This window comes from Protopterus annectens, chromosome 7.part0 (genome assembly GCF_019279795.1).
Source record: "Protopterus annectens isolate FY-2018-M chromosome 7.part0, PAN1.0, whole genome shotgun sequence".
Taxonomy (NCBI): domain Eukaryota; kingdom Metazoa; phylum Chordata; order Ceratodontiformes; family Protopteridae; genus Protopterus; species Protopterus annectens.
The window spans coordinates 297,672,253-297,699,884 of record NC_056739.1 but is presented as its reverse complement, the minus strand read 5'-3'; the positions used below and the strand labels follow the sequence as shown (position 1 = coordinate 297,699,884).

At 39.2% G+C, this 27,632-nt stretch overlaps 1 protein-coding gene across 1 annotated transcript in view; it reads left to right on the top strand.

Moving 5' to 3' along the window:
* The window catches only part of KLHDC8A (kelch domain containing 8A), a 581,975-nt gene that overhangs the window by 28,848 nt on the left and 525,495 nt on the right, over positions 1–27,632 (top strand). The window lies entirely within an intron of this gene.

Here is a 27,632-nt window from a genome sequence, read left to right as displayed (position 1 = left end):
ACTACCCCACCATTAACTGGGAAAACGACGCATGTACCAACTCCTTCGCTCAACGCTTTCTGGAATTCATAAACTCCAATGCCCTGGATCATCTTATCCACACCCCCACCAGGGGCAACAATATCCTAGATCTAGTCATTACCCAATATGAGTGACCGGTGTTCCACATCTGACGTCAACGCTTCATTGGTCCGATCTGACCATAAGCTAATTACCCTAGATATCCACATCCTGCTTCCACCCCCCCATTAAGGAAACCATGGTAAAAAATTTCTCCAAAGCCAACTTCATGCTTCTTAAGACAGAAGTGGTGAACTTCATGACACCCATACAAATGGCCAATACAGTTATGACTACTGAATTCTACACAATTGCACTTTATAAGCACTTACATGAGTGCATGGATCGTGCTATCCCAAACAGAACCAAGACGCTATCCTCCAAAATAAGGAAGCTAATCTGGTGGTCCCTTGCCATAAACAAACTGTACAACAGAAGGAAGAAACTCTTGCAAAAGAGAGTAAAATCCCACGAGAGGAGAAGCTCCCTGGTCAGCCTCAGTAAGAAGCTGCGATCCCTGATAAAATCCTCCAATGCTAGTTACGAAAACAAAATCGCCACTGATTCTAAAGACAACTACAAAGCATTCTATAGCTATGTCAAGAATCTCAATGGCAACACTCAGATCTGCTCTAAGTTACAGCACAATGGCACTAAATATACAGACTCAACTGATATTGCCAACATCCTGGCAGATAGGTTCAGTTCTAACTTTAACCCCCCCCTCACCCCCTAAAGAGCCCATCTCTATACCGGAAGAATGCAAAGTTCCTGTAATCACGGCTGCACAGGTAAAAACCACACTCTCCAAAGCCAAGAACACAGCATCCGTGGACCAGACAACATCCCAGGCTGCGTTCTACACGAACTACAGAACGAACTGGCACCCCACCTAAGTACCATGTTCAATCATAGCCTCACCTCAGGCTTTGTGCCTGCTGAATGGCGCACAGCAACAGTTATCCCACTCCGGAAAGGGGGAGCCACCATGTACCCCAGGAACTACCGCCCCATTAGTCTGACGAGCCTGGTCAGCAAGGCCATGGAATGTATCATCATGGAACTTATAAACAAAGACATTGGTAATCTCCAAACTCTGGATCCCATCCAGTTCGGGTTTGTAAAAGGAAGATCATGTCTCCTAAACCTGATAGACTTCTTTTAAGCAGTCACCAAAGCCGTAAACAAGTGTAAGGTGGTTCACACAGCCTATCTTGATCTTGCCAAGGCTTTCGACACCATCCCCCACTCTGGAATTATAGATAGACTCACTAAACTAGGTATAAATCCCTATGTCACAAGATGGGTTGCCAACTGGCTCAGTGACAGAACCCACACTGTGAAAGCAGCAGACTCCAAATCTGACTTCAGACCAGTGACAAGTGGAGTACCACGTGGTTCAGTCCTGGGTCCTCTCCTGTTTGGTATCTACTTCTCTGAAGTACAGGCTAACACAGAAGATCTTTGGCTAATGAAGTTCGCAGATGACTGCAAACTAGGAGCCATAATCGAAACTCCTAACGATGTGGGCATCCTACAAAAGGGCCTCACTGAGACAGATGCCTGGTGTCAAAGCCATGGCCTCAAGCTCAATGCCAAAAAGTGCATTGTCATCCCCTTTGGTAAAAACTCTGTACCCATGAACTACAACATAGGCGGTAGTATACTTAACACCGAACGTGTGATAAGAGACCTTGGGACACAGGTGGACAGTAGTCTCTCCTTTGATAATCACATCGCCACAGTAGTCAGGAAATCCTTCTACATGGCACACCTCATCACAAAAGGTTTATCATCCAGAAAAAAAGAGGTCATTCTTCCCCTCTACTCATCACTCATTAGACCCATTATAGAGTACAACACCCCTTTTAGTATGTACCTCACAAGACATCTACAACAACTGGAAAAGCCGTAGAAATACCTCACAAAGAGGATTACCGGCCTCAAACAAATGCCCTACGCAGACTGTCTCAAAAAACTCCAGCTTTACTCCATCGCATATTGCCTAATCAGAGGTGATCTCTGCCTAACATACAAGGCTATGTCAAACCCAGAGCTGTTGGACATGCTCCACTTAAAGAAATCCCAATCCCTCCGAGCTACACGCTCTAGGAACCTAAACCTTGTCACCACAATAAACAGAACATGCTGGAGGGATAGATTCCTGTCCCAGAGACTTCCCATACTCCGGAATAAACTACCTATCTATATCAAACAAAGCTCCTCATTAGCACTCTTCAAGAAAAATCTTGATTGGATGGGAAATAGGAAATTCACCCCGGGGATCACCTCTGTGGCTCTGTTCAACAGTGGCACAGGAAAATAATTTTCTTGGGTGGCAAAAGCCATGGTACCTTTTTGGTTGAGCTTGTATAGGCCCCAGGGCCGATAGCCTAGTACCTACCTATGAACCTATAGCTCACACTGTGTTGTCAGCTCTTGAATTTCATAGCTGGAGCCCAGTCTGTCCTATGGGACAGCTTTTCTGTTTAATAGCTGGAGGCTTAGCGTATTACATTATTGGCCAGGTTGTTATCAGTTTATGAAACAGCTCGGGATTTCTTGTCAACTGTATTTCATAGCTGCTGCCTCACCTCGTACTGCACTTCTAGTTGATATGTTTTATATTGCAGCCCAGCTCAGACCATGTTGTTTTTTTGTTTCACAGTTGTAGAGCAGATATAATGTGTCTTGTCATCTGCTGTATGACACAGCTAAGAGACCAACTAATAATGTGCTGTTGTGTGATGCATTTGTTGTTTGGGACCCAGATCACATTGTGCTTTCTGGGTGGGGCCTCAGATTTGTGGTATTACTATATGTCATGAGCTAGGTACTCAATAAAATGTGTTGTTACCTGCCAGGTTTTGTAGCTGAGGGATTAGTTTATTCTCTGTAGCCATTCTGCATGGTTTTATTTAGGCAGCTCATCTCATTCTGTGTTGTTAGCTGCCCTTTTTAAGTTACAGTTCAAGATGCAACTATTTTATTAGCTTAAAACCACAAAAACAGTCACAGGTTCCTAAGTTATGAATAAATCCAAAAGCAAGTAATGCCAAAAACACAGAAGAACTCAGGTACGACCAAGGTTTCCAGCTTCAGTTGAAGTTTTAATGTTAAAACATAAGCGCTTTCGCAGAAAAAATTTCCTTCATCAGATGCTAATTTAGAATTAAGAACCACCGTTTATGGCAGGGGACCACCAGATTGGCTTCCTTTTTTTGGAGAATAGCGTATTGGTTCTGTTTGGGATAGCATGATCCATGCACTCATGTAAGTGCTTATAGAGTGCATTTGTGTAGGATTCAGCAGTTGTAACTGTATTGCCCGTCTGCATGGGTGTCATTAAGTTCACCACTTCTGTCTTAAGAAGCATGAAGTTGGCTTTGGAGAAATATTTTACCGTGGTTTCCTTAATGGGGGGGTGGGGGCGGCATGTGGATATCAAGGGTGATTAGCTTATGGTCGGATCGAACCAACAAGGAGTTGATTTTAGGTGTGGAACACCGGTCACTCATGTTGGTAATGAATAGGTCTAGGATATTGTTGCCCCTGGTGGGGGTGTGGATAAGTTGATCCAGGGCATTGGAGTTTATGAATTCCAGAAAGCGTTGAGCTAAGGAGTTGGTACATAAGTAGTTTTCCCAGTTAATGGTAGGGTAGTTGAAGTCGCCCATTATTAGGGTGTTTGGTTGAACCCTAATATTTGTCAGTACATCAAGAAAAGAGGAGTGGGAATCCTGGGGCATGGTGTGGGATCTGTAGCAAGCTACGATTTGGATTGCAGTTTTACCCAGAGTCAGTTGCACTTGGATAACCTCAGATGCATTATACTGAGCAACTAGCCCGGAGGTGTGGATATCCTTAATGAATATGGACACACCTCCGCCTTTGGTGTTTCGGTCCAGGTTACATGGCCGAAAAGTGTGGTATGAGTTATAGCCTGGTAGTGCAGGGGTGCTCCCTGGAGCCTTGAACCAGGTCTCAGTCACTGCACAGATATCGATGTTCTCCATTTTAAGGAGTGCCTCGAGTGAGTGCATTTTGAGATTTCGACTTCTAGCATTGAGTAACATTGCCCTCAGTTTTTGCTTGCCTGTTCCTGTTACGGTGGTGAATTTATTTGAACCTTGCCTAAAAAAGGCACTATAGGGGCAGCAAGAGCCTTAGCCAATATCCGGAATCCCAGGGGCGACAAGTGCAGGCCATCTGTGGCAAAGCACCATGTCATCCTAAGCAGACAGATACTGGATCCCCTTAGAATGACACCAGAAGCTTAGCCAATTGTTGAAGTCAATCATTTTATCCTTCTACTGCGGTATCATTCTGGACAATGGCAGAATGCTACTCAGGGCTAGGGTCATACCTGCCTAGCCTACAAGATCGGAGAGCTCTTCCATGTCTCTTTTCATGTAGTCCAGGGAGGTATGTCTCAGGTCATTCACACCAACATGGACAATGACAGTCATATTTGTACTTGTTGTGGAGTGACCTGAGTGCGTGGGTTAGGTGGCAGATCCTGGCACCCGACAGGCAGCTGACCTTCTCCTTGTTTAGCCTGGTGAGTGAGATATCAGTGTGCCTGACTATAGAGTCACCTATGACTAGTGTGTTGGGTACGTTGTTTTGCCTTATTGGCTGTGGTTGAGTGGCACAGTGAGTCTGTGGGCTATGTGTCATTTGGGTTGCTTGCGTTTCTGCTTTGGAGGTCTCTGTTGCTTAGACAGATTATTATTGAGAGCCTCCGCGAATGTTTTTGTGTTACTATGTGTGGATTTTGGTGGTGTTGATTTAGTGAGACTATGTGATGTGTGGTATTTTGCAAATGTTTACCTTCTCCTCATGACTGTCTAGTTCAGTCTTGGTTGGAAAGAGCTTTACCTCCAGTTTGGCTAGATAAGTGCATCTCTCACAGGTTGTAGTGTTGGGTGGTAGGAGGAGAGGGTTGTCTGTGTACATGAGGCAATTTCTACATTGCCTCAAGTTGCCCAGATTCATCAGATAGACATGAGAGAACACTGGGAGCTGACCCTTGGACATGCCTGAATAAAAAACTATTTTCCTCTAGATAAGTGAGGAAAGTAAGTACAAGAGCTGTTTTTCTCTAAGCAAGTGAGAAAAGTAAGTACAAAAACTGTTTTCCTCTAGGTAATGAGGACGGCTGAGTGCTGTAGTAATTAGTAGCTTATTTAGTGCTTACAAGTTCTGAACAAGTGCTGAGCACAAATAAGCAAATTTAAGTGCTAAAACTAAGAATCTGTATCTGCACTAGACGAGTTACAAGACAGAAACAAGTGCAAATGCAGGCTTTCAAATCAGAAAGTTGAGAGAGATGGAAGAGATTGCCCAAACGGCCAATAACTGCAATTTCTGGGCCGGAACCACTCCTTATGTTGTAGACAGGATACCTAGTGCTTACCACTCCCACTGATAAGCTAGAAGGCTTCCCTCCAACACAGAAAGACTTGGGGAGGGGGGGGCTCAGAAGCTTACATACAGTCCTGGATACAGCAAATCTGTATCTGGAACACTAGTTACAGGAAAGGTAGGAAACAGGCTACAGTTTTTTTTTTTTTTTTTTTACAGAAAAGTAGCAAAAACAGTAGTAAAAACAATTCACATGCAGTGCAAGCTAGCACACTTGAGTATGTAACAATATTAGACCAAGCACAGTTTAAAAAATGCAATTAAATTAAAAAGGACTAAAAGCAAGTGCAGAAAGAGTTTATTAGGTAGAATATGGTAAAGAGATGGGATTGGGGGAGTGTCCCAGATAAAATCTACAGTGGGGCGGGCAACTGCAAAAGCCACCAAATTTAAACTACAAGCCAAAAATAGGGAGGGTAGGTGGAACAAAACAGTTTCAACAGAGATCTAAGCAACAACTAACAGTACAAACTCTAAAACCAAAAAAAATATACTCAGCTCTGTATATTTGCAGATAGATTGGAAAACAGTCTCTCAGAACAGGGAGACAACAGTTTCAACAGAGATCTAAGCAACAATTAACAAACTCTAAAACAAAAAATATATACACTCAGCTCTGTGTATTTGCAGATAGATTGGAAAGCAGTCTCTCAGAACACAGGTTCCAGCAATTAAATGCAGGCTGTTACTAACAGGTCTAATTTTATGCAAGTAATGGGTTTTAAAAGATAATAGGGAAGAACTCTGTTTAATATGTAAGAGTTGGGTTAGATAAGTGTTTTAGTATTTGATGATGTCAATGTAACAGTATAGGTTTAGGTCTCTAGAGTGACTGTTTACTTTACTACTGGCTGTGTTAAGATGCAGGAGTTCAAAGAGTGTTGGGGCAAAGCAGCAATCACCCCTAAGGAGTCCATATGACACTGAGTAGAGTGTTTTTTAATCTTTCAGAGTGCCTAATGGTTCCCTTTCATGTTGACATTCCAACAAAATCCTCTGTCTTCTATAAAGAATTTGGCTTTCTAACAACACTAGTAAATAGGTTCATAGGTACTTTCTGGTTTATTGATATGAGAGGATGTTAAGAAGCCTAGCCATAAATTACTATGATAGCTTTTACCCCTAATATTTTGGGTACAAGTAACCAACCCAGAGCTGGGCAGAACAGGGATATGCTGGGACATTTACTTATTAACCCTATCCACTAGCGACATGGGTGATTTTCTATCCATTCATTCAAATTACATTCAAATAGAGTAACAGATGTACTTCACTTTATGAGAAATGGCAGATGTTTCTATAGAAGATGTATTCTCTGAGATACATACCTGTCCTTACAACATGTTCTTTTTATGTTGTAAAAGAGACTGAGATCCCTTGCTAGATGTTCCAGCTACCAATGGACTTACAAATGTATAATAGGTCTGTCAAGATATGGTTCAGACTGGGCACAAATTCCCATATGGGCAGCAGGAGTATGACCTGGAAAACTCTGTCTTTCCACTGTACTCGAGTTTATGGGGGAGGATTATGGTGCTATCATCTCTAGGCTATCCAGGAATTGCTTCCCTTTTTAACAATTTATTTGTTATACATTGCAATAGTTAGGGATTGGTATTATTGTAGCAGTAGCCACATGTTTTCATCCCTCTCATCTTGCATTAGTTACATCTGGGGATGTTTATGTACTAACTTAGCTCATACTTTTAACACCTCTACATAAAGATAAGTGATACCTGATGTAGTGCCCCTCCTCTGGGCCAGTAATCAAGGAGCCTCAATCCTCATCACTGACACTGGTGAGGGACGTTCACTTGGAACAAAGATAGATACACACAGTATTTCCAGATGCAGCTCTCTGCACAAAGCACAATTTCCCTTAAGAGCACACAGAGACCACACTCCCATCCTGGGGCTGGGTTTCCCTCTTTCTCACCAGGCCCCAAATAAGACCCCATACTGACCACAGCTGTAAAGTTGAGTCCTCAGCCAAGTGTTCCAAGCCAAATCCTCTATCACCTTTTGTGTGAAGCCAGTACTGTGTGTCCCTGCTCCAAGTAGCTGACACACACACTCTTTGACATTTGATTTTTCACACACACACACACACACACACACACACACACACACACACACACACACACACACACACACACACAAACTTGTTAAAGGCTGGCACAGATTTACCTGCTATGCCCCCTTTTCCCAGTCAAGAAGGTAGATACTGCCACCAGAACACTCCAAAGCCAGCTACTCCAAGGCTCTTACAAGGGTACCAAATTATACTGAATAAAATGAATACTAATACAAATGGTAGTGTTTGACCAATGCAGAAAGGCTTTCAGGAGCAGCCACAGTGTCACCAAATAAATATAAGTACTCTCCAAGGTTAAAATATTCCCTAAAAGACCAGCCACAATAAAAAGTTTAAATATATTTAATAATAAATAATAAAGAAAATGAAAATACAGAATATCTATGTGACGATAGGCAGTGCTGCCAGCTATGCCAGGAGAAGTAGGGCAGTGGATATATGACTTTTGCCAGCACAGCTAGCTGGAATTTTGTAAATAATTATATGTCATTTGTATATAAAACTAATTTGTACAGATGCTTGTGCTGAAAATGTATTTGTGAGGTTTGCTGTTGTTAAAATGTATCAACAGTGTACCCTGCTGGAATGAAAAGAAATGTACATGTATTATTGTGAATTAAATGTATACATTTTAGTAGAGGATACTGGGACAGCAGAGGTTAACCAGTTAGCTAACTTTAAGAAAAATAAGGGAAATGTAAATGAGCTTTTAAACCATTAAAATGACATCCCACAGTGCTGAATAGGACCGGAGATGGCAGGTCTGGAAGAAGCCTTTGTTCATTAGCTCAGTAAAAAGAGGGGAAGCCCCAGGCACTCCCATAAGCATTTAGATGTGTATTGTAGCCATCTATGCTAAATTCCTGTCTCAGCTTCAAAGGTGATACTTTGAGAACTTAGAGTCAGGTGACCAAAATGAGATCATTCTGCAAGCCATCTTAGATATTATATTTTACAGGGAGTAATCTCTGAGCATTGAGTATTCTGTTTTGGGATAGCTGATTAGAAAGACTGCTCACATATTTCATTGTGCCTTGCTCTATCAAGTATCTTATTAGGAACAGTAATTCTCCTAGATTCAGTAAGGAATATAGTAAAACTTAGTTTAGAGATGTTTTTTCTTTATTTGAATGAGTCTGTCTATCCATGTTATTTTCAATATTTCCTGTGATTTGAACTCTGTGGTTTACTGTAAATATATGCTCAGTATTTCCACGCTCTTCTATTATTTATTATTAAATATATTTAAAACTTTTATTGTGGCTGGTACATGTAGAAAGTATTTAAACTTTGAAAGTGCTAATATTTATTTGGTGACACTATGTGGGCAACTCCAGAAGGCCTAGCTGTCTTGGTCAACTAATACTATTTGTATTAGTATTAATATTACACAGTATAATTGGACACCCTTTGTTAAGGGCCTTAGAGTAGCTGATTGTGGAGGGTCTGGTGTCAGTGATAACTACCTTATACTCTGGGCATAAGGGGACACATCAGGTAAATCTGTACCAGTCTTTCCCAGGTGTGCATGTGTGTGTGTGTGTGTGTGTGTGTGTGTGTGTGTGTGTGTGTGTGTGTGTAAAATCAAATCTAACAGTGTGTGTGTGTGTGTGTGTGTGTGTGTGTGTGTGTGTGTGTGTGTGTGTGTGTGTGTGTGTGTGTGTGTGTGTCAGCTACTTGGAGCAGGGACACCAAGCACTGGGCTTACAGACATGGTGCTGGAGTTCTTGGTTTGGACACTTGGCTGAGGACCTAACCCTACAGCTGTACCAGTGGGCAGTCTTACTGGGGACCTGGAGTGAGACAGGTAGAGACATCCATACCCCAGACTAAGTGTGTTCCCTGTGTGCTGTTAAGGGAAATTGTGCTTGATGCAGAGAGGAGTGCAACTGGAAATACTAAGTGTATCCATTTGTATTCCAAGTGCATGTCCCTCTCCAGTGTCAGTGGTGAGGATTCAGGCTCCTTCATTACTGGCCCAGCATGGGGATTTCACAATCTATTTACAATAAACACTGGCGTTTCTGTCACAGGAAATATTAAAAATAACACAGATGGAAAGGTTCACACAGATAGAGAAAAAACAATACTTAACTAAATTATCTAGATTTTCCGGACTGACTAAAGAATTACTGTCCCCTAGCTCACTTACTAGAGCAAGGCAAGATGACATGGGTGAGTGCTCCTTCTTTGTCATGTTTCAGAAAAAGACTGCCCTGAGGCTTCTGTCTCATCTAGCATTAAAACATAATTTTGGTGCTGGATTACAGAATGACATCACATACATGTAGTCATCTGATTTCTGGTTCCCACACTACCCGCTTTACTACAAACTGAGCAAGAATCTTGCACATATGTGTTACCATACACACACACACACACACACACACACACACACACACACACACACACACACACACACACACACACACACATAGAGCTTTCCTAAGATGTGTTTTAGCATCTGGAAGCTATAGAACCATGTCAAAAACGTCCACCCTTCCAGGGTAGGAATTAGTTCACCCCTAAGGACAATACAGTAGGATTCCTAGTTCTGGTTTTCACAAACATTTTGTCTCTGGCTGTAATCAGAACTGTAAGATATAATCTTTATGACCTAAACCAGGTAATTGAATTTCAGGCTATTTTTCAAAATTAGCTGGACTGACATTAACCTCTCCTCTTCCAGTATCCTCTGTTACAATATATTCATTTCAACGGTGACAATACATTCTGACATACAGGTGTATTTCTTTTCTGTCCAGCAGGACCCACTGTTGGTACATTTTTAACACAAGCAGCTTTACAAATACATTTTCCACACAAGCACCTGTACAAATCAGTGTGATATACAAATGACATGTAATTCTTTACAAAACTCCAGCTATGGTGGCATATGTTACACATCCACTACATTACTTCTCCTGGCATAGCTGTCAATACCTCCCATCATTGCACCTGTTTACTCGCTTTTCCTCTTCTTTCCCCATTGCCACTTGCTTGCTTCTTTTTGTGTGTGTCCAGCTGACATATGCTTTAGTTATTCCCACCCTCATGGTTCTTGTCTGCCACTGCACTGTGGGGAAGGTGCTGTCCATCCAGTATTTTTGTAGTAGTTAGATGTTGTGGTTTGACACTGTGCTGTCAGTTAACATATTTAATGAATGGGAGCTAAAAGCAATATTAACATAGGCCATATTTTTGGTTGAGGGCTCAGTTCCTATATTCTTAGCTGTCCTGGTTTCTAGATGCTGTCCATCTTAAATTATTAGTTGTCATGTTTCTTTTTCCCAATAGGAATCAAAGGATGTTCTAGGCTACTGAGTCTAGCAACCATTATGCTTTGCCAATTCCCACCATAGACTGTACCACCCCCTCTCAAGGTGGGTTAGGCCACTCAAACCCATGGGGAGTTCATGAATACTCACCCAGTTATCCAGGCCCTATCTGAAGAAAAATAGTGTATCAGAAGTGTTAGTTTCACTGAGTAATGAATCTGTCTCTCCATTTTGTTTTCTTGATCTGTTGAAGCAGGTTTGGATCCCTTATTCATGTACTTATAGGACTGTTGATTTCTGAAGATACAACAGATCCTCGACTACTGGGTTCTTGACTGCTCAGAGGGCAAGACATAGCTCTATTTTGAGGATCCTGAAAAGAAGAACAGTGTTTCTCATTTTTTTCTGGTAACTTAAGGATTTTAAGCTTGTGATTCTGTTTGCTAAGAACCTCTCAGGTCTTCCCAGCTGTTTCATATGTCTGATGAGTGAGGTACATCCTAAAGGGGACATTGTATTCTATAATCCGTCTGGCCATTGCTGAATACAAGGGGAAAATAACATATTTAGATCTGGGTCATATTCCCTTGTTAATCACCTGCACCAATTAGAAGTATTTCCTGACAACCATTGCTTTATGGTGATCAAAGGTGAAGGCATTTTCAACCCAGGATCCCAGGTCAGTAACTGTGTTTACATTTTGAATTGGGATATTGTTAGTGCTGTATGCTGGAGTGGGGTGATGCAGTTTGTCTACCAAATGTGACGCTGTTGTATTACTTAGCATTTAATTTTAGACAAATTTCAGCACACCAGGCATTTATAAGTGTAAGTTCATCCTGGAATGCTTTAGTTTCAGAGGGGGGTTTGACAACAACTTTCAGTTTACAGTCATCCACAAACTTGGTTAGCCGTACGTCTTGGTTTTAAGTCTGTAGATTGGAGAAATAAATACCAAACAAAAGTAATCCCAGTACTGATCACTACAGGACACTACAGGCCACATTCATGCTTTCTGACACTGCTCCTGCTTCCTGCACCATGTGGTTTCTATTTTATAACCAGTTAGCTATCTATTTTACCACATTAGGGGTCTATTTATGCATTATACTAACATGGGAGAAGGTGTCAAATGCCTTGGTGAAATCAACGTAGGCTGTATGAACAGTGTGACTACTGTCAACAGCTTGTGTTAATTCTCAAAGATGTTTTCCAGGTCTATTTAACAAGATCTACCTTTTACAAAACTGGATCTAAAACAATAAGATTTTTAATGTCAGTGTTAATTTATAATGTGTTCCATGGCTTAATTTATAATGTATTCCATGGCTTTACAAATGAGACTCATCAGACTGATGGACCTCTAGTTTCTGGGGTCAGTAGTAGGAACATCCTTTATGGAATGACTCCTGTTGTATGCCGTACTTCTGTGGCTGAGCCTAGCTCAAGTTAAATAACTTATTGAGAGGTTTAGTACATTTTAACAAGCAGTCCAGTGTGGTATCTGGTCCTATGAAGGATCACACCTCTCAAGTGTCCAGATTTTCACAGAATGTCCAGATTTTTGCTTTATATTTTTGATCTATTCCTCATAAATATTGTGGTCTTCTAGCAAATCAGTGGGGATTGAAGTCACTAAATAGTGACAGACATTTGAGTTTCAGACTTCATGTCCTTCAAAAAATGCATGCCTAAGCAAAACCTATTCTAGCAACTATCTAAGTTAATAAGAGCAATATTTAAAATTTGTTCCTGATTTTGGTCCTTTGTCTCCCATTATTTGTGGCTTTGTCTAGATTTCTTGTGCTACAGGTTGACAGATACGTGGCGGATGTGTTCTTAATCTTGGACAGCACTTTCAGTATATGTTCTTTAGTGGTGAAGGGGAGGGTGGAGGTTGAAAAATATGGGGATTGTAAGGCTTTGGATAGTCATCTTATGAGTAAAATTTACATTAACTTTATTTGGTAGTGTATTGGCAATATCCTCAAGGTATGAGTAGGTTTTGTCATTTAGTATGAGTTATGCACATTGTTGAGTGCTGTTTCTTAGTTTTCTAATATAAATAAAGAAGAATTTGTTATTGTCCTTGGCTTTATATGCCAACCTGAATTCTTAGATCTATTGTATTCTCTAATGTGATTCTTCCTTTTATTGTGTATGTTATTTATGTTGGTGGACCACCAGGGTGGATTGCTTTTAAATTTCCCATTGTATTTAAATTTAGATGGGACTGTTAGTTTTATTATATGGGTATAAAACTCCTTTGCAAGTCTGTCTTCTGAGGTGTTGTCTAGGTTGATGTGATATGTGAATTTTGAGACTTCTTCACAGTATTGGAGGAAATCTGTGTGCTCACATATATATTTTTTAGGGGGGGGGGCTATATCACCTTAGTAATTATCATATTTTGCAGTTGGTGGCCCATTTCATGCTGTCACATTATGAGTTACAATTCCTAGGTAGAATCAGCTTGTAGCTTGAAACCTGAATGACACTATGAGGTCAACTGCCCATACCTGCAGTTACAGCCCTAACGGAAACTCCATGCATCTTTTCAAATATTATTTTCTGTGCCCCATCCCACCACTGTTCAAGCTCTTTCCCATTTACCTAGTCCTTTACAAAGCTCAGAAAACTGCCACTCTTTCTTTGTTCCACCATACCCAGGCATTAAACTTCTAATATGGCAGATAGTCTTCATTGTATCCTTGTCATGTGGGAGCCCTTTCTTTGGAGGTGAGGAGGACATTAATACAGATTCAGTAGCTTAGTCTAAAGAGCCTGTAGACAATTCTCTTTGAGCAGCAGTTTCAGAAGATATGTGACCACTGTGTTTCACAAGCCTAGGCAGAGCCAGTGGATATGTCATACCCATGTCAAGGACCCAGTAATCTCAAGGTTTTTAAGTCTGTGATTGCAGTACTGATGCAGGTCTCTTCAAACTATTGTCCTTTTCCAGTCATGACTTATGTTAATAAAAACAATTAGCTAAATAAAGTCTGTTTATTTCTCTTGTTCTCATTTTGCTGATTGTACATCTGCATTCCATTCCAGCTGCTATGTACTGTATAGATTACATCTTTTTCTCATTTTATGCCACAGAGACAAAGTTGTACTTGACTGCAGAAGGTTCAAAAAATCACTATATATACATCTTTAAAAATAAATAACTAAATTAAACAAAAAAAAAAAACAAATACAGTGTATGAGAAGTACATAGTAGTACGATATATTGCCATCACTACTGAGGACCTCCTTGGAGAAAATTGCATATTTTATGCCCTCAAGCTGCTGCAACTTTACTGACCCCAAATCCTTCTGTGTCTCTGCATGTATTCTCAAGCTTACATTTGTCCATATACTTTTAGACACTTGGCATTTGTCATTTTTTTATTGAGCTTGCTAAATGTGCTTCACAACTAGAAATTCTCAAGCTACAGAATTAAATCCTTTTTTCTTCTGATTCTTCTGCAAGAATTCAAATCCCCAGAATCATGCCTGTAGCCACAAAAGGTGGTTGTAGCTTCTAAAGTTCCTGCTACTTGAGATAATTACAGTCTAAGACAATTATTTGGATTGTTTAACTTATGATCTACTCCATGAATCTGATCTGTCATTAGCTCATTTCTGTGCTGGCGCTGACCCACTGAAAGAACAGAGACTGGCGAAGTTCTCAGTGAAAACAGACAAGCGGCAGTGCTTTCTTATAGACCAAAGCTTGCAGGCCAGGACTTTGAAGCTCCTAGATTACAGGAAAATGAATGCTGGGAATCTTACAAGGTGGTTACTTCTATGTCCTGACAGAAGTATTCATTCAGTTACTACTTGCTGATCAAAGCATTGATTGCAGTTGACATTATTGGCTGCATGCTTGCTCATTCAATAGCTAACTTGTTGGCTGATAATAATAAAAGTGAGTGAATGATCATATGTGTGCTCTTACACTGACGTTGTCGGTGTGGAGAGGTCAAGAGAGGTCATGTGACCATGTGCTTTATAATAAAGGAGGAAGCGAGGGTTGTTCCTCTCTTCCGTTTTTAACCAGATTGAGTGCCTTCACATGTGTTTATTTCCTCTGTAAATGTATGTTTAACCTGACTTTCTTGCCCTTAACCAACAGGTTATGGGCCCAGGAGGGAAGTAGGAAGCCGATGGCATAGACTATGTTCTGACGGAGATAAAAAGAATTACGAGTTGTGGGAGACAAAGTTTCTCGGACACCTGTGCTTACTAGGGCTGAAAAACGCCATTTTGCGAAATGTGCAGCAGGACACAGAGGATGACGAGAATGAGGAGGAAGACGACGCTGAGAAAAATGAGGAGGCCTATGCAGAACTAATACAGTTCTTAGATGACAAAAGTTTGTCCCTTATCATGAGAGAAGCTGCAGATGTTGGTAGAGAAGTGCTTCAGATCCTGAGAGACCATTATGCCGGGAAAGGGAAGCCATAGGTAATTAGCCTATACACCAAATTAACAAGCCTCCAGAAGGTCATCAGGGAAAGTATCACAGAGTATATTATTAGGGCTGAAATGGCCATTATGGCACTTAGAAATACTGGGGAGAAGCTCAGTGATGGATTACTAATTGCAATGATTCTGAAAGGATTGCCCGAAACTTTTAAACCATTTGCAGTCCACATCACGCAAGATGATGATAAGTTGAGCTTTGGTGAGTTCAAAACAAGGTTGAGAAGCTATGAACATACCGAGAAATTTAATGCCAATGTAAGTAATGATAATGTGATGAAAGCAAGTGGCCTTGGGGAAAGAGTAAAAGCAGAGATTATATGCTATAGCTGTGGCCAAAAGGGACACAAGGCACGAGAATGCTGGAGAGAATATAAAGGGCAGAGACAGTGGTGTAGTTTGTGCAAAAACTCCAGCCACAGGGACAGTAACTGTAGACGAAAGAAGAAAGATAATGTGAAACAAGCAACTGACGTGGATGATCACACATTTGTCCAGAATAAATGAGCATCAGATTTGTGAATTAAAACAGAAGGGATTAATGGACACTGGCACCACGTCACACATAATTAATGACCTGAAAAAGTTTAAACACTTTGATGCAACTTTCCAACCGAAGTTGCACATTGTGGAATTAGCTGATGGGACTAGAACCTGTGGGATCGCACAGAAGAGAGGTAATGCAGAGGTATGGCTGCTAAACACAGAGGGCGCAAAGTAAAGGTGATGATGACTCGGGCGCTGTATATCCTGACGTATCCACAAAGCATTTTTTCTGTTAAGGCAGCAACGTCCACGGTCAAAGGGGGCCTCGATCAACTTTAAAAAAGGAAAGGACCAACTCACCTATAAAAATGGCACCAGGTTTGACATAATTGAGTATGATAGACTCTATTACTTAGACACATATGATGAAGAAAACGAAGGTGAGATACATTATGATGGAGAGGTCAAGAGAGGCCATATGACCATGTGATTTATAATAAAGGAGGAAGTGAGGGTTTTTAACCAGATTGATTGCCTTCATGTGTGTTTATTTCCTCTGTAAATGTATGTTTAACCCGACTTTCTTGCCCTTAAGATGATACCATGAACATAACTACACACTAGATGGATGGGAGTGTAAATCAGCAGCTGTCCCCTCAAATGTGGCCCTTACAGTTGCCATTAATGTTTCCCAAAGGACCTATTACTGTGTTTCCCATATTCAGCAGTCAGTTTTTTATTTTCTTAATTCATTTGGTAACTGGATAAGCAGTTGCATCTGACGACCCTATTCAGTCACAACCTGTGCATGTGGTGTAATGTGGAATCAGCTGGTAATGAAACTGAATGCAGGGCAATATGTCAGGCAAATCAATGTCAGCAGCTCAGCAGGTGACACATTTTCTGATGATGCTGTGAAGACAAGAAGGCTGTGGATTTTATACCCCCCCAGGTGTTTGCATTCATGTTCCAGTATTGACAGCATGCTGCAACCACTGGGGGTGGGGGAATGCACCATTCTTTGATGAGATGTTTACATGCGTTAGTGGCAGATTAGGTGAACATTAAACATTCAATGTCACATTTCAAAAAGTAGGAGTTGCTTTATGAAGTAAAAGCAGTAAATATAAAAACGATTCTAATTAAAAAAAATCCTTTTACCATTCATTTTCAGAATGAAATAAAAACAAATGTTTATAAAGGACTCTCACTTTTGTCCTGATCAAATTTTCCAGCTGTTTAATTTCCACCTTGAGCATCCCCTGATAAAATGTCACATTGCTAGCTGGACTAATCCCATCACCAAAATAAATTGATAAGTAAGGAATACATACAGAATTAATAAGAACCTATTGGTAAATACACGGAACCAGGCAAATCTTGTTTGCATATACTTTGTTATATGTAACTTACAGGCAGGTACCACAGCTGTATGCTGCTCTTTGCACAAGTTATGCTGCTGTTATTTTATTTTATTTATATTTTGTTTACCAGGTAAGTGAACTGGTTCAAGGACCCTTTTTAGCCACAACCCAGGCGACAATGGCAAAAACAATAACAAGTAAGAAATCCACTTAGGAATGCAAAGAATACAAAATGCTGTCATTAAGGCATTTCAGAAACATTGCATGTACAAAACATAGCCAAGGGGCATACTGAATAAGTAAAACATGAAAACAACATTTACAAGAGTGCTTACATATACATAGAAGAGGATTTAAACTTCATTATAAATACAGAACTGTATATAAGCATACTGCACAGCTCACACTGCTGTAAAATGTTACTACAATGAATGTTGTGTGGTTGTACAAAAAAAATGGGGGGTTGATGGTTATATTTCCAGCATCATGTTCTGGCTTAGAAAATGACTTTATATGTATCTTTAGTTGGTTAAATTCTGAGGAAGTCCATTGTAGCTGGACGAAAATACTTAATTTGGTTTATTAAACGTATTTGGCAATTTTACCCAGTCTCCTTTTGTTTTACTGGTTGGTTAAATGCTAAAAACCTGAATGTAACTTTAATAAAGTTAAAGACGTGACCTTACCTCGAGGGTGTTTTCTGTGGAAGGTAAATCTTCTCAGTCTGTTGTCTTTATGCTCTCTCATTTGGCTATTGTAATCCTCTAAAGCTTAAATACTTGTTGTGGCATGTCCCCTTTAGACAGTTCATGACATATTTGCACTTTTGGTTAGGGGAACTGTACACTTCATTGAGCCACAGTTCCTTCTTGCAACTTGAACACTTTGGACCACCTCCTTAAATGGGTCATTTATAAAGTTATGGGCCTTTTATAAAGTTTCACTGTTGACTGTGTGACTGTGATTACCAGATTACCATTGATCACCACAGATTCTACATTGGGACTGAATCACAATGCTAATGGGTGCCCCTTTGGTTGGTATTTCAATCCCTTAATTTGTTCACCCCTGGGAAGAAAAGCAAGATGTCTGTATTAACGGGGTGGCGCAGTGGTGCAGTGGTTAACATTGTCACCTCACAGCAAGAGGTTCTCCGGTTCGATTCTCGGCTGGGGTGCCTTCTGTGTGGAGTTTGCATGTTCTTCCTGTGTTCGCGTGGGTTTCCTCCGGGTACTCCGGTTTCCTCCCACATTCCAAAGACATGCATCTGGAGCATTTCTCCCTGGGCCTCCGCTGAAAACAGGCTCTGTGGAACCTAGTCGGACTTTCCCGGTCAACAAATGATAAATAAAAATAAAAAAAAAATAACCTATCCTTTTGACTGTAGTGGAAACCAAGAGGAAAGAGAAAGAAACTGGAAGGAGAACCCCTTGTGAGATCCTGGACAGGATGGAACATATAGGTTTGAAGGTAAGGTACCTAGACCCTAGGACTAAGGTTAGTCCGGAGTTTATATTTTACGAGTGACCTTCTCTCCACCTCTTGCTGAGAGGCTGTCATTTCAGTCCTCCACATTAGATGCCTGTGAAGTTCAATAGAGAAGTAAGACCTGGATTTTTGCTGCCCATTCCCTTCACTCACTAGATGATACCTGACTACTAAGTGAAGAGTAGCTGAGCCACCAGAATGTGATTTACATTTTAGGGGGTGAAATTATGTGTCTGATGTAAGGGTCCCTGTGACCTGCTCTGCATATTCTATCCCCCCCATATTTATGGCATTTTACCCTAGAACTTCACTGCATTGGGCAGGAAAGGAACTCTTTGGGCTGTCTGAGTTTACGTTGCCTGCACCTCTGCCACATTAAAAGGGGGGGGGGTGTCAGGTGGGTCATGCCACACTGCAGCCAGATAGATGTGAATGTTTCTTATATCCTATGCTTCCCAATAATGTTCTAGCAAGTACTCAGGAGGTGCACATGTAAAAGGTGTAGCATGGGATATTAATCATGCAACGATGGAACTCTTTAGTGGCACTTTGGATTTGTGTGTAGATGACTCCCATCAAGTCTTTAGGCTCCCTTGGAGTTCTGATCAAAAACATTCTCCCATGTCATGGTCTTTTCCCATTTCCATGGAGGCCTCTTCATTTTTTTCCCCTCCCAAGATGGCTGTCCAAGAGCCTTTACCACTGATTAATCTGAATGATTTGGGTGGTAGTCATGACTCCATTCCTCTTGGCCCAGGATACTTTTCTGGGTTAAAATTAGGAGCATACCTCTTGGCTGTCCAGATTTTTTACATAATGTCCAGATATTTGTCTCTTATTTTTGCACTGTTCCTCATGAAATTTGTGGATTTTTTTTGACAATTCACTGAGGACTGAAGTCACTAAATGATGACAGACATTTGAGTTTTACACTTCATATTCTTCAGAAGATTCATTTTAATGTAAAGCCTCCTGTTCTAGCAACTTTCTATGTTTATAAGAGCAATAATTAAAATCTGACTCTAGTTGTGGGCCTTTGTCATAGTTTCATAGGTGCATAGGTGTTTACTAGGCTAAACATGCATCTCAAATCTCTGACAAGTTCTGGTACCCTTGATAAGTGTAAGCAGAGGCTTGGGAGATGAACCATTTACAGGCTCCCTGTGTCCATTAGAGAGATCGTGCCAAACCAGGGAAGAATTTCCTGTTCCCCATCCAACTGTCCACGTTATGCTTGAATTGGATTAGGGAAGAACTCTGTTCACATGGATAGGAAGCCTGTTCTATAGATAGGGTAGTCTCTGGGATACATACCTGTCTCTCCAGCAGGTCCTATTTACATCACTGGCAAGCTTTAAGTCTTTAGAATGGGTAAGTCTGATTTTGTTTGTTTCGCAGATATGCAGGAGGTCCATCAGAGTGGGGCCTGATAATGCCTTGTATGCCAAGATAGATATACCTTCAACAGCCTGTAGGAGACAGAATACAGGGATGGGGCCATGAAGCAGTCTGCATAAGAAATGTTACTTACGCACTGTATTCTTTTATTGAGGAACCTCTGTGGACATTCCAGATGTTGGAAATACCTGGTTAGGTACATACCATAATGAACATTGTACTCAATGATAGGTGTGATGAATGCCAAATACAGTGGAACAATGACTTCCTTGGAACTAGATGACATACTTTTGTTTTTAAGTAGCACAACATAGAATGATGTCCTCGTTACTGTAGACATGTGATGGTCAAAGGCTAGATTATTGTCTATGTGTATCTCCAAGTCCCTGACTACTGGGTCAGTTCTTAGGGGTATATTGTCAGTATGATAGTTACCCGGGATGGATGATTTCCCAAATAATACTATTATGCATTTCTAGGCATTTAATTTTAGTCCATGACTCTGACACTAGCTATTTGTCTGTGTCATCCCTTTCTGGGGAACATTTGTGTCGATGGGCAATTCAATGTAAGCTCCTAGTTTGCAATCATCTGCAAATGTAGTCAGGCCTCTGACAATGGCCTTGACCTCAGGGAAGTAAATACCAAAAAGGAGTGGTCTAATGACTGACCATTGAGGGATTCTGCTTGTGACTTGCCTCTTTGTACAGGTGGACTCCCCAGTTCCAAATTCCTGGGTCCTGTTTGTGAACCAGCTGGCTATCAACCAGTTGACATAATAGTTTGCACCTAACCGCTTAGTTTGTCAACAGTTCCCAAGTGGGGCATTGTGTCAAATGCCTTGGCCATGTCAAGGTAGGTAGTGTGAACCATTTTGACCTCATCCATTGCTTTAGCGACTTTCTCAAAGAAGTTCACTAGGTTGAGTAGGCATGACCTGCCCTTGATGAAACCAAACTCCAGTGTCTAGAGGTTTTCTTTGTCATTATTGATCATTCCCATGATAATTCTTTCCATGGCTTTGCATATGAGACTAGTGAGAATTAAAGGGTCTGTAGTTTTCAGGGTTTGTAGAGGGTCCACCTTTGAGCAGAAGGATGACTGTTGCTGTTCTCCATTTATGAGGCATTTTTTCTTTGTCCAGATTTATTGCTGTAAGAGGTTAAGAGGAAGAATTATAAAATATTTATGGATTTGTTGACTCATTCAGGTGCTACATTATTTACTCAGAGGCCAGAGCAGATTAAATAATCAGACTTATTATTTTAAACAGTCATTGCCTTCAAACATGTATTAAAGAAATATCCACACAGACTGCACACTTCCTTCCTGTTTAGTTGCATTCAACACTTTCCCTGAAAAAATACACATTCATTATTTCATTCTCAAGCACTAGGCTGAACATTTCCATTAACCTGTAAAAGTGTCAGTTGGATTTTATTTGGAACAACGTACTCTGGTAACATTTTCACTTTATGTCATGCCTTCATACTTATATCAGAAAATTAAGGTACACTCCAAAGAATGCAATATAATTTCTCTGCTGTAATGTTATACAGTTTTTTCTGTACTCCTAGTCTGAAATTTAACTAGGGTATCTGCCAAAATTCTGCTTTCTTTTACCAAAACCTCCAGTTAAGATCATGCCATTAGTATGACCAAATTAATGTCATCTTTAGTTGAGAGTACTGTGCAACATGAGTAGGGTAACTGTGATGTAGGTGGCCCTGACTTTCTCTTGGCTGCAGCTGAAGTAATCCAGCCAAGAGCAGTACATGTAAAGTAATACTTCTAATCAAGCAGAAACTTTGCAGTGTGGAGGGTGTGAAGTTCTCTCATTTAGGATCGCTTGTTTGTGTGTTTCAATAAAGGATATTCCATGCTTAACTCAGCTGTGCACTACCTACTATTTTATTTTATTATTTTGTGGTACATACTTTAAAGTTTGATTTTTATTCATGAACTAGCTGCATAACATATTTCAAGGAGTGAGCTTCACACCCTCCACACTGCGAAGTTTCTGCTTGGATTGTTTTTGACTCAGTATAGGCTACATACTGGGTTTTCTGTGAATTCAATGGATACCACAGATTTTTCTTTTTAAAATAATATGTCTCTGATATTTGCAGATTAATATCAAAATGTGTTGTTCTCAGCATTTTGTTTTGGGGTAGTCGTCCAATTATTTCTGTGCTTTATTACCATAATCTGCAAATGTCATTGTTAGTAAAACAGATAAGGCAACCCAATTACTGTCACACTACTCAATCACAGAAATATAGATGCATAAAATAACCTAGAAAATACAAGATGAGAATATGAATTGTCGGTGTTCTATATTGCAAAATTGTGAAATGCATTTACAGTCATTAAATCATTCAGTTTCTGTAATATTTTAACAGATATTGACCTGGATTTGCAGTTCAGCAGTTTTTATTTTAATTAAGCAATACCTCCAAACTAGGTATTAAATTAACAGAAGAGAATAAGAATTACGCTTAGACTTCATTTGAGACATGTTACACCCAAATTCAAACTTGACGTGGGAGGAGAATAATGCTTCTGTATCTCACATCCAAGATGGCTATCATCATATGGAACATTGATATCAATAAGCATGTATAATGGTACTTATGCCTCTTACAACTATTGTTTCTTGTTCAGCCCTTTGAGTGCAGTTATCATGCTGAACCTGAACTAGCACTTATTAGTACTAAATTACTTTTTTTCTGCTATACTATTCTTTTATACTACTAGATATATTACTACTATAATAGTTTTAGTATACTCATTTATAGTTAGCAGAATATTCTGCTATACTACTATATCTACTATGCTAGTATTCTTACTGTAATCAGAATATTTAGAATATGTATATTATATTCTTATTCTGAGTACACTACTGTAACCACAATATTACTATTCTTACTATAATCCAAATATGTATAATATATTCTTAGTATACTACTACTTTTAGTATAATCCGAATATGTTCTTCCTCTTAGTATACTACTGGATTAACTATACTACTACTCTTAGTATAATCAGACTATGTACAGTATATTCTTACTCATATATACTACTCTATCTACTATGCTACTATTCTTACTATAATCAGACTATTTATAGTGTATTCTTACTATTAGTATACTACTGTCTATTATGCTATTATTCTTAGTATAATCAGACTATGTATAGTATATTCGTACTCTTAGTATACTATACTACTTTTCTTAGTATAATCAGAATATGTATAATATATTCTTATTCTTAGTATACTACTGTATCTACTATAGTACTTTTCTTAGTATAATCAGAATATGTATCGTATATTTTTACTATTAGTATATTACTATATCTTATATGCTATTATTCTTATTATAATCAGAATATATATATATAATATATTCTTACTCTTAGTATGCTACTGTATTTACTATACTACTTTTCTTACTATAATCAGAATGTGTACAGTATATTCTTACTCTTACTATACTACTGTATCTACTATGCTATTATTCTTAGTATAAGTATAATCAGAATATGTATAGTATATTCTTACTCTTAGCATACTACTGTATCTACTATAATACGTTTTACTATTAGTATACTACTGTATCTACTATGCTATCATTGGTGGTATAATCAGAGTATGTATAGTATATTCTTGCTCTTAGTATACTACTCTGTTTGCTGTACTACTTTTGTACAAGAAACATCTTTATTAAATTATCATGTGTAGCAGACAATATTACATTTATATAAATGAAAATAAACCATAACAACACAATCTCAGTTGCAAACATTATACCTTACAAACCATGCCAAGACAACTGTAGCTGCAAACATTATACATTACTTTTAATATATCCAGTCATTGTCAGTCAACCATTGCATAGCTCATTCAGATTCCTGTTCTATTACCTTTCCCTCTCTAGTTATTTGCTCCCAATACCTTGGTTCCTTTGCCAGTTTTCTCCAATATACTCCTGCCCTGTCTTGCCTATTGACTGTATCCTTAATTGCAGTCATCCCTATCAGCAGAATCTCCTTTCTCCATTCCCATGTTGGTGTAGTTCTTAGAATACCTTCTGCTACTTTACGAATATAATATTCTGTATGATTATTGTTGTTCTCCTCAAAGGTTTGTATCCAAAATCCCAGTGTTACTTGAACTTCCCCCCTGTTTCTTCATCATCTATGTCCATTGTGAGTTATAGTTTTCTGCTTCTGCTATGTATAGGAGTCTTAACTGTGTTGCTCTGAAATACCCCTTTAAAGTGGGTAATCCCAATCTGCCATGTTCTATTGGAAGAATAAACTTATCTCACTTGGCTCTTGCTGTCTTTCCCTCCCAGATAAAATCCTTCAACTCTTTATTAATTACTATCCACATCTTCTCCTCTGGTAGATAAAAATGTGCCTGACCTGTATATGAGAATAAAGGGACAAAAACATTTTTTAACTGCTTGTATCTTACTATCACTATCCATTTTAAACTATTACTATCCATTTTCTCAGTTTTTGTATTATCTTTTGTGTGGTCTCTTCCCACATATCCTTAGCTGCCATATTGGTATCATTGTTAATCCATACTCCTAAATACTTAATTTAATCATGTCACCTTAAGTATGGATATTGCTGAACCAATTCACATGTGGGTACATAATTTCGGAGTCCCTTGTTTTCTTTACTACAGGTTCTAAATATAATGCAAACAACAAAGGGGGGGGGACACCCCTGCCTAGTTCTTCTGCTCAAGCACAGATTATCAGAGAGGACCCCACCCTCTTTAATTTTCACCTCCAATCCCTCATGTATCCTCCTAATCAACCTTATCATTTTTTCAGGGAATGCAAATGCATCCATTGCTCTACTCATAAAGTCCCAGCTCTCTCTGTCAAATGCTTTCTCCGCATCAAGACCTACCAACAACAATGGCATTTTCTTACATTTTACTTCCCTCTGGATCATCGCTGTTTTGTTAATGTTGTCAAATGTTTGCCTCCCCTCCAAAAAAACACATTGATCCATATGTATCAATTTTGGCATCACTTTTGACATTCTTTTTGTCATTATAGGCATAAACACTATATAATCTTGATTTAGTATTGAAATGGGCCTGTATGAATCTGGATCTGATGGATCTTTGCCCTCTTTATGTATTACAGCTACTACCACTTTCTTCCAGGATGTTGGTACTTCTCTTAAAATACTGTTAAACAAAACCTTCCAGATCATTATCAGTTTTTTACTTTCTAGCTTCCAAACCTCCACAGGAATACCATCTATTCCCGGGGCATTCCTGTAGATTGATTATACATCACCATTTTTATGTCATCTCCTAATATCATGTTAGTAATTAAACCTCCTCTACCTCTAACGTTGGGATATTTAATTCTTCCATAAACATTTCCATTTGTACCTTTTCTTGATTTCCATATTTCTCTACTTTATACAGACTTTCATAGAATTTTCTAAGTATTTCTAATGCTTCTGCAAGATCCCTTATCTTCCTTGTTATAGGCTCCCTATGCTTGGTGACAGCCTTTCTATTTTCTGTTGCCTGAGTCATTCTGCTAAAAGTTTTTGTGCTCTAGGGTTATTATCAAAAAAACAGTTGCTTAAAAGCAATCTTTTTAACCTCATGCATATTATCAAGGTAATCCTTTATTTTCTGCTTAGCATTCTGCAATTGCTCCTCTTCTTGTTCTGTAAGAGCCCCACTCTGCAATACTTTAACACTTGTCAGCCCCACTAAGTAATTCTTGATACTTCTTAACCATATCTCCCTTTCTTTTATCTCCACCCAATTTTTAAATTCCACTTTAATTTTATGCCACTCCCTAGCTGTATTTTTTATTTATTTATATTTGTTAACCAGGCAGAGTCCAGCTGGGCAAGTAGCCCATTTTCAGCGGAGACCTGGGGAGATAAACTCCATAGCAATAGTACAAAAAGATTACAAAAATGTTTAAAAGATTTACAAACAATATACAAAAAGTTTGACAGTTGCCAACAATCACAATTTACAAAAAGGGGAATGTAAAATAGAAAAGATTACATTTCTTAAGCCTTACTACAGATAGTAATATGAAACTCATTAGATATATAACTAAAAATCATTGTGGTATTTTCATTTGGTAGAAGTTTGACAAGAAGATAGCAGAATAGAAAACATTTGATCGAAGGCATGAGAAACTAGCCATTGTTGAGTAATTTTTAGAAGAAATTTCTATGTTCTCTAATAGTTCCTGAATAATTTCTATTGCCTATTCCTTAAATTCCTCTCTTTTCATCATATAGGTGGGAAAGCGCCAATGTCTCATTTTATTTCATTACCCTGTGGTTTTATTTTAATTATTATTGGTGCATGATCTGAAATATTTATTGGGTGTGTATCAAGACTTTCAATTAAATGCACATGTTGTATCTTTCGGCTTTTCCCAGTTAGGAGTCGCCACAGCGGAACTCCGGTCCACTAATGATTGGCAGTAGATTTTTACATACCGAGTTGACAGCCCTGATGCACAACCTTCAACGAAGGTACGCCCATTCTAGCATGTCTCCACATAGAAGACGCTTTAGCTGAGAATCAAACAGGACAACATCTTATTGTGAGGCAACAACGCTACCGCAGCACCACCACTGCAGTTTCAATTAAATGCACATGTTCCTGTGAAATGTTTATTCTGTTTAGCCTAGCCCAGTTTTTTATCTTAGATGTATGTAAATACATTCCGAACTCCTAGTACTGACTTCGCATCTTCCATGCCAAATTTTTTCATAAATTTTGTTAAAAAAATCTACCCTCCTTTGTTATATTTTCCCTTCTGGGCCCCCCGACACATCTTCACTGTTGCAAATCAAATGACAGTCCCCAGCTATAAGTAATACTCCTTGCTGAAAGCTGATTATTTCTCCCAGAGTTTTCCTAAGCTCCATTATAGCAGTTTTAGGTGGAATATAAATACATGCCAGTATAATCCTCCTCCCTTGTCAGTAGACCCTTATTACTATTAATCTACCATTATTGCCTTTTATATTTTCTTCTATTGCTATTGGAGTTCCTCTTGCAATTAATATAAGTACTCCTCTCTTCCTTTGCCCCAGATATTCTGCTGAATAACCATCTTGAAAACCTTTCTTTATCAAACTGACCTGTTCTGTTCTTTCCGAGTGTGTCTCCTGGAGCATTTTTAATATAATTCACTACTCTTTCTTCTTTGTATTTTTCTGTGAGACCATTAACGGTTAAACATATTATGAAAAGAATCATTTTCTTGAGGGATTATTCTTCCCACCATTTATATAGAACAGTTTTTTTGTTAAATGTATGGTTCCAACTTTTGTATTCAATGCATGCACCATTTGGCAGGTTAATCTTCTATACAGTTGTTTCTTGTCATCTCCATTTGAGCCTATGTCACAATTTGCAGAATTTTTTGTTTTTTTGAAAACCCTCAAACAAAAATACTCCCCATACACCCCCCCGTAAAACATAATAGCTTAATAATAACACACAAAACTAAGTAGATAACAAGAACAAACATTTTAAAATGA